Source organism: Pan troglodytes, chromosome 22 (genome assembly GCF_028858775.2).
Source record: "Pan troglodytes isolate AG18354 chromosome 22, NHGRI_mPanTro3-v2.0_pri, whole genome shotgun sequence".
In the NCBI taxonomy this organism is placed as follows: Eukaryota; Metazoa; Chordata; class Mammalia; order Primates; family Hominidae; genus Pan; species Pan troglodytes.
The window spans coordinates 12,438,049-12,447,066 of NC_072420.2; the positions used below are offsets into that span (position 1 = coordinate 12,438,049).

At 40.5% G+C, this 9,018-nt stretch overlaps 1 protein-coding gene across 7 annotated transcripts in view; it reads right to left on the reverse strand.

The window, feature by feature from the left end:
- The window catches only part of LOC129138259 (protein FRG1B-like), a 39,895-nt gene extending 38,655 nt beyond the window's left edge, over positions 1-1,240 (reverse strand). For 3 of the 7 annotated variants that reach the window (XR_010154554.1, XR_010154552.1, XR_010154551.1), the window contains exon 1: positions 117-1,240. The gene's annotated coding sequence lies outside the window, so the exon portion shown is untranslated. The remainder of the gene's footprint in view (positions 1-116) is intronic. The other 4 variants (XR_010154553.1, XR_010154555.1, XR_008541407.2 and 1 more) reach the window with 4 other exon arrangements.
- Between the last annotated feature and the right edge of the window lie 7,778 nt (positions 1,241-9,018).

Sequence of the window (9,018 nt, forward strand, 5' to 3'; positions counted from 1 at the left end):
ACGATAATCTTAAGACACTCTTGTCTGCATTTTCATCATAAAGTTTTCAGAAGATAACTCACCACTCCTCACAGGAAATTCACAGAGTAAAAATCTCACATTCATTCAAGATATACCTGCCATTTATTCTGGCATCTTCATGAGGCCAGACTCCTCGAGAGGGTTCTCAAGGGCAGTGGCTTCAGCTCACTCCTTGATACTTTCTTTCCATCTCGCCTAACAATATCAAAACTTCTGTTTATCACGGAGGCCAGGAGGAAATGCTCAATATTTGTATGTACAGTTAACCTCAGGCAAATCTGCCAGTTAAAAAAGAAGCGGGGATATGAATGCACAGGTATTTTTCTCCTAAAGAGCTAATAAATTACCACTACAACCTCCTCCTCACATTTGGCTCAATTTATTTACTGCATGTATGTTCTCTCATTTAATCCTCACAGTCTTCTAAAGGTATAAAAAATGGTCTGAAAGTATAAATGTGTAAACGGAGGTTCAAAGATACTTGATCTCTTAATGAGTAAATGGAAGTTCAGACATATTAACCAATTTGCCACAAATTACAAAATTAGTAAATGACAGAGTGCAGGTTCCAGCCCATATCCCTATCAAAGTCCATATACACCTCAACCACTGTGTGATTCATCCTGGTTTCACTCTACATATTAGCTTAGAAAAAAATTAATCAATAATTTTTCCAGGAAGAGACAATGGAGAAAAGAATAATCCCTAATAAAGGAAGTTATTATAATGAACTACAAGATCAGACTAAGGCAGACCCACCAGGCAGAGGCCTGGAGAGATGCCTCAGGGGACCCAAACTCGTGAGTACGGGGCCACGGGTCACCCGCCCGTCTATCCTGTTTCCAGGGTCGTCCGCGCAGGAGGCTGCCCCTCTCTGCACAGGCGCCAGGAACCGCGGTCCGGCCTCCGTCCAGCCCAGACAGGGTCAGAGCAAAAGAAGCCTGGGAGGCCACGAAGCCGGCTCTCCGCATCACGGCTTCCACCGGATTCGCGGGGGTGGAGTGCATCCGAAAAGAACTGAGGAGGCTCCCGCCGGAGCTGCAGGACCCAGCTCTTCACCTCGGTTCCCCTGAGCACAAGCTTGGTAGACTTCACATAAGAGTACTAGGCCATGACTCCGGGAGACTTCTGCGCGGAGAGGCTGAAGCCGGCTCGGGAAGAGTATGTGACCTGGAGCAGCACCAGGGCGAGGAGGAACAGAAGTGGAGGCGAAGTAAACACTCCCTGACAACGTAGGTCTGCCCAGAACCCGCCTCCGTCTTCACCCAAACGCTGAATGGCTGAGATTTCCACTTCCGGGTTTCTGCCGGGGAGCTACGGCGGCTGCAGAGGGCCGAAAGGTGTCCGCACGCATCTGCTCCCTGGCGCCCTCTCGAGGAGCCCCTGAGGATTCGTGCCTCCAAGAGGTGGGGAAAGCCCGCCGGAGGCGCCGGTGCTGACGGTGGCAGGGCTGCCGGGCACGCTGTGGAACTGCCTCCCGCTAGAGCTGCGGGCTGGCGACGGTCCCGTGGGGGCGGGAAGCGGCTCAGGCTGCCCTCGCCGGCCTGTGGCGGCGCGTCTGGGAGCGCGGGCCACTCGTGCACAGGTGTGCCTCGCGCGACTGTGTGTGCAGGAAACAAGCAGGAAATACCCTAAAATGGAATGAAGCGCCATCTTGAGGGCCGCGGACGTCGCGAGTGCTGTGGGAATGTGGGCCGAGGTGGAGAGTTATGGTGGCGCGTGTCACAGGGTCAGGGGTCAGGAGGAAGCCTAATCGTGGAGGCGGCATCTGAGGAGGGTCTTGAACGCTGGGCAGGCTTTTGCCCGATAGAGATGGAGGAAGCTAGTCCTGTCTGATGGAGGAAACAGGGCAGAGGCATGGAGGGAGATGCGCAGTGCTGGTGTGAGGAGCCGCGAGCAGGCCAGGCCTGTAAAGCAGCGTGATGGGAACCAGGCTAGAGAAGGCAAGTCGGGGTCCTGTGGTCGCTGAAGAATTTGAATGAAATCAGTAAACAGGTGAGAGGGATCCATCGCAAGAGCATGGGATGAAACGAGCAGTAGTCCACGGTGATTCCTCTGCAGCGGTGGGTATTATTAATCGCGTATGTGACACCAAAACGGTGGGTATTATTGATAGCGTATGTGACACCAAAACGGTGGGTATTATTGATAGCGTATGTGACACCAAAACGGTGGGTATTATTGATAGCGTATGTGACACCAAAACCACCCCATTTAAGCTGTGGCTCTTTCCCTAAAGTAGAAAACAGAGACCAGTTGGGTTCCAAGCATCCACGAAGATCTTATTAAATTCGTGATCCCTGGTGGCACCACGGAGTCAGGATTGGCTCATCTCAAACCTGACTCAGAAACAAAACCATCTCAATGGGCGGAGATGAGCGTCCTTACCCGCTATCATAACGTATTTTCTGGTGTTTTCACAGTGCTGCGCTTCCTAATCCCCATTCTAGGGCAATCCACATGCCATGATGCCCAGAGGCATTAACAAAGGAGACACACAGGGGCTCCTCACGTTGGCTTTCCATGGTTTTGATGAAAACCTGTTTCCTCATCTCATACAATGTGGTTCGTAATAGTATCATTTAGGGTTGAAGAATTAAATGGTACAAATTATATAGGGTGCTTATGATAAACTACATGGAAAATGCCTAGGATATGTTAGCTATGCTCATCACCAACATCGTTATATGATGGTAATAATCAGATAGTCAGGAAGGCCGACACCAAGAAAATGGATACATGCTCTGAGGGAATGAATGTGGAGAGATCAGAAGGTCAAGAACAAAGCTGTACAACATGTCTGCAGTAAAGGGATAGAGAAAAGAAAGGCTATAAAAGAAGGAATGAAACAGTTAGAGTAAAATTATAAAATCAAAGCTAAGGAGAATTTCCAGAAAGGGTAATATCATTTAATATCATAGAAGTTTAGGAACACAAGATGGAAAAAAGGCCTCTGGGTAACTGACATTGAGGCAGTCTTTAGGGAAGCTCCATTTCTGATAGAGAAGTAGACACCAAGTCAGCTTGAAGCAGGGACAAGGTGAAGAAGCTGTTGGCTGGTCGCATGGGGAAATAAATAAAGGATGGCATATGCCATATTTCTGGATTTCTTTCTTTCTTGCCTAGCCTCTATATATGCATAGAGTTTGGTGAAAACTTACAAAAAATAAAAATGAAACCAATTTTGTTTGTTGACTCAAATACAATGCTTTGTGTTAGAATCAAGATAAATTCATGCCTCTCCCTTCTATTGTCACCGTCAGTTTTGAAATTAAACATCAGCTTTTCTTCTTCATTAAAATCATTTTCAACTCCTCCCAGGTGTTGGTGGTTTGGGGGAGTTACATAAGCAGTCAGGTCTTGATGAGTAGAGGAGGAGGGAACAAACACTTTCAGCAAAGGCAGAATTCTGAAATTCTGCTCATATTTTTCTCCAGTAACTTTCCTATGTTTGTGAGGTTATTCAGTCATAATGATCCTAGTGAAATTTTTTTCAAGCTTGACTAATCGTAATCACTGTGGACGTTTGTTTAAAATGTGTATTCCCAGGCCTCTCTCCTGCTGATTCTGATTCAGGAGATCACGGATGGAACTCAGAATACATGTGTTTGACAAATACCACAAGTGGTTCTTATGGTCAGGGAAATTTGGGAATCTAACCAGAAATTTATGTTTTTATGACTGGCAGCTAGAAAAGATTCCTAGAGTCTTTGCTTTTAGAAAATAAAATATTTCTTTTTTAAAAGGAAAATTGCATGACTAGATACAACATTTATACATGTGGCACATGTACTATACTGTGTGCTTTTGTCATATTTACAGTTGAAGATGTGTAAGAACACTCTGAGAAAAATTATCTATTAAATGCAAAGAGGGGTAAGTCAGGGTGGGGGAGAAATAGGAAGGGTGTGCTTATTGTTGCTAAAAGGTAGAAAAGCCAGAATGATAGCATCTAAGGTTGCAAATAGCACATTGTAAGTTGAGGGAGCTTCACAATCATGTCTGAAACCTTCTTTGATATACTGAGTTGTAAACAGTGGCTTTGGACAAGATTTGAGGGAGAAACCAACTATGCTTTAAAGTGTTCATTTAAAAGGCTTTAATTAAAGGAAAGTCTTTATATTTACTTGAGCTAATTTAACTTCAGGACTTTAACAATTTACTAGCCCTTAACCTCTTAAAAATTGTCTTTCATTTCAAATGAAAGTTTAAGGTGGCCTTTATGTTCGATTGGTATACTTATGTGAAGACTTAACAGCAAGGTACTGTACATTTCTAAATGTTTACTTCTTAATTTTGCTGGAAGAAATATACTATTCAATTGATTATTTTTAAAGCAAAGTAAAACAATTTATTTTGACAAGCGACACTGTATTTTCCCAGTTTTCTGGTGGCAAAGATTAGGCTTAACATCACTAATCATCAGAGAAATGCAAATCAAAACCAAAACGAGATACCATCCTACACCAGTCAGAATAGCTACTATTAAAAAATCGAAAAACAGCAGATCTTGGGAGGCTGTGGAGAAAAGGGAACATTTACACATAATTGGTGCGAATGTAAATTAGTTCAACCACTGTTGAAAGCAGTTTGGAAATTTCTCAGAGAATTTAAAATAGAAATTCTTTTCAAGCCAACAACTCCATTACTGGTATATGACCCAAAGAAAGTCAGTTATTCTACCAAAAAGACATATGCACTTGCATGTTCATCGCAACACTATTCACAATAGCAAAGACATGGAGTCAGCCTAGGTGCCCATCAACAGTGGATTGGATCAATAAAATGTGGTACATCCACACAGTATTATTAGGCCATTCTTGCATTGCTATGAAGAAATACCTGAGACTGGGTAATTTATAAGGAAAAGAGATTTAATTGGCTCATAGCTCTGCAGGCTGTACAGGAAGCATGGTGACGGCATCTGCCTGGCGCCTGTGGAGTCTCCAGGGAGCTTTTACTCATGATGGAAGGCCAAGAGGGAGTAGGTACATCACATGGCCAGAGCAGGAGCAAGAGAGAATGGGAGTGGGGGTAAGTACCACACACCCTTACACAACCAGATCTTGAAAGAATTCACTATCACAAGGATGGCATCAGGCCATGAGAGATCCACCCCCATGACCCAAACACCTCCTACCAGGCCCCACCTCCAACACTGAGGATTACATTTCACCATGAGATTTATAGGGGCCACCTTCCAAACCATTTCACACACCATGGAATACTATGCAGCCATAAAAATAACAAAATCATGTCCTTTGAAGCAACTTGGATGCAGCTGAAGGCCATTATCCTAAGTAAATTAATGCAGGAATACAAAATGAAATACCACATGATCTCACCTATAAGTGGGAACTAAACACTGGGTACTCATGGACATAAAGATGGAAAGAATAAACACCAGGACTACTAGAGGGAGAAGGAGGAAGGCAAAGTTTGACAAACTATTGGGTACTATGCTCATGTATTAATCTGTTCTCACACTGCTATATAGAACTACCTGAGGCTGGGTAATTTATAAAGAAAAGAGGTTTAACTGACTCACAGTTCCACAGGCTGTACAGGAAGCATGGCTGGGAGGCTTCAGGAAACTTATAATCATGGCAGAAGGTGAAGGGGGAAGCAAGGCACGTTCTACCATGGTGGCAGGAGAGCAAGTGAGCCAGGGGGGATGTGCCATATGTTTAAACCATCAGATCTCATGAGAACTCACTTACCACCTAAGAACAGCAAGGGGGAAATCTGCCCTTATGAGCTAATAACCTCCCACCAGGTCATTCCCCCTACTTTGGGAATTACAATTCAACATGAGATTTTTGTGGGGACACAGAGTCAAACCATACCAAATCAGCATCTGGATGATGGGATCATTCATACCCCAAAACTCAGCAATATGAGATATACCCATGTAACAAACTGGCACATGTACCCCTGAATGTAAAATACAAGTTAAAATTATTTTCAAAATAAATTAATTAATGAATAAATAAATATGATTAAATGAAATTAAAATTTTGAATTAAAAAATTTGAGAGTGATTTCAGCTTGACAGTTATGTAAGTTATGTAAATTGAAACAGTGAGTTCTGTAGGGTTTGGATCAATTGCATTATCTGTACTAAGTTGATGACCAGTTGTTTGGATGAAAAGAAAAGAGGTGAAACATATAGATCTAACAGGAAAAAAATGGACCAGTTTTTATGATAGCAAAAAGAAGAATGGAGGAAATAGGACTGAGGTTATAGTGATTGATAGATATTAATAGACGACTAAGTCAAAAGCCATTGGTTGCAGAAAATATTGATTAATTTTGTTTTATTCCAGTCAGACAAAAAAATCCTATAACCTGCCTCTAGAGAAAACCCTTTTAGCCCTATAATTATCTTTATTCCAAGCACCATTCCATTCATTAAGTAGTGTATAGGGTGATTAATAAGTGAATTATTCACAGAATTAAGACAAAATTTTTGAGTATTACAGGATATTAATAGTATAGCCAATGAACTAAAATAAAATTTGACTAGAGGTGTGATCACCATGAATGCCATGTTGGTCTCTTGTTAGATTTGGCAACCTAAAGTTGACAAATTTATTAATAAACATTCCTTGATGATTAATTTACATTTAGTAGACATGCTCTTTCTTCTTCCTTCCCTTTCTTATTCATTCATTCATTCATTCATTCATTCCTACAGAGCAGTGACTTTCATTCTAAGATTCCCAGAATCCTAAGGAATTCTTGAATGTCATCATAGGGAGCCAGGTGTGAGGATTCCTAAAAGTTGTACTTAATACTTGAAAAATCTCGAAAAGTTATATATTTACACCAGAAAAATCTATACAGGTTTAAAGTTATATGTATATAGTTGAATACTTTTTATTTCTATCCAGTACTAAGTCATTAGAGTTAATAATGTTGATTATTTCATACTGACCTAATGGGTAACCTTTATATATCATTGATTACTTATTAGTAAAATAAGAAGCCCCCCAAAATTACAAAATAAATATATTTTGTGGGTTTTTCTTAAGGCTTTTGAAACATAAAATCAGAGGAGAGGATTAAAAGTAATCCTTGATTATTAAAAAGGCAGGGAACTACTAACTTAGAAAATTGTATGAAAACAGCAAGATATATACATGGCCCTCAGGCCAGCTGCCTGTTTTAATAAAGTTTTATTGGAGCACATCCATGGATCTATGGTGCTTTCCTGCTACAATGGTAGAGTTGAATGGTTGCTATAGAGACCGAATGGTTTGCAAAGCCTAAAATATTTTTCATCTTGTCCTTTATAGCAAAAGTGAACCCAGTTTTAGAACATTCACTTTACAAATTAAGATACAGTGGATGCTGCCTTAACTGACCTCCACTTAACTGATTTACAATCAGCACTTTCTTGTACCCCTGTACAACTTATTGACTGATGTCCACTGCAAACGGAAAGCCTTTGAGCTACTTTTAATGCCCGTACATTTCTCCTTCCATCACAGAAATTGTACAGTTTCTAAGAGGAAGCTGTGTTCATTCCTAAATATGTTTACACCATTTGTTCTTGTTCTTGTAGTTATGCAATTTAATTAAATATGATGTTGAGAGGCTGAGACGGGCGGATCACTAGGTCAGGAGATTGAGACCATCCTGGCTAACTCGGTGAAACCCCGTCTCTACTGAAAATACAAAAAAAATAGCTGTGCGTGGTGGCGGGTGCCTGTACTCCCAGCTACTGGGGAGGCTGAGGCAGGAGAATGGCAAGAACCCGGGAGGCGGAGCTTGCAGTGAGCAGACATCGCACTACTGCACTCCAGCCTGGGTGACAGAGCGAGACTCCATCTCAAAATAAATAAATAAATAAATAAATAAATAAATATTACGTAAACTGAGAAAATGAGTATAACAAGAGTAGTATTGTTGTTTCTCTGAGAAATAAACTAAATATGTTGGAAAAATGAGAAACTCAACAGTTGCTGTCAGCTTAACTGTTGGCAAGACAACTAGAAACAAATGGGAAAAATTGTGTAATCTAGGATTTCAGATTGCTTTACCCCAGTTGTCTTCACAGAAAGTGAACAAGAAATCAATGACAACATATCATTGGCATAGTTTCCACAAGAAACTCCACTCTGAATCCGTGCAAGGGTTTGACCTTGTCATCAAAATTCTGGCAAATTTATTTACACATGTCTTTTAAATTAAAGTTAAGTTTTAAGGACTTACATCTAATACTTCTTATGATTCCTCCAATTAACTTAAATTTGTGATTAATCTGTTTATTACTGGTCCCAATCTGATTGAATAAGGGGATTTCTACCGTTTTTCCTAACCAAAAGTTTACTTTGATGAAGATGGAATTATAAATACAATAATTCAAGTTTAAAGAATTAGAATGGTAATGGTTAATACAATTTAGTATGCCTAAAAATCACTTGAAAAGCTTACTAACAATGTAAATTCTTGTGCCTTAGGCCTGAGATTTTGATTCAATAGGTCTAGCATGGGGCATAGGAATCTGTATTTTTAGGAATGATAAAGGAAAATTGCTTAAAATAGGGTAAATTATGACTTACAAATATAAAATGAACACTTGTCTAAGATTTTTGTTTAACTCATTTGTTTAATGAGGGAGCCAGTAAGATGTTATACTGAGTTTTATGGAAAATTAAAAGAGCCACACATATCTAGGCACTAAGGAACTCTGAAATAAATTTGCTTGATAGGTTCAAAACTGAATTCTTGATGGAAGGTGGGAAAAGGAAAATTAATTATACTTCCACCAAAATCAATCATTTGCCTGTCTATAAACATGAATATTTGCATTACTATCAGTAATCTACAACTAACAGAATTGCAAATAACAAAGAAAACAAAAGGCACAGAGACCCCATAGAAACAGATAACTCAGGTTATTCTAGACAAGGCTGAGATTTCCATTAAAGACACTCAGTGGTAATTTCGTTGGTCCATCTTAAAATCTTTGCATTTCCTCCTGAAACAAAT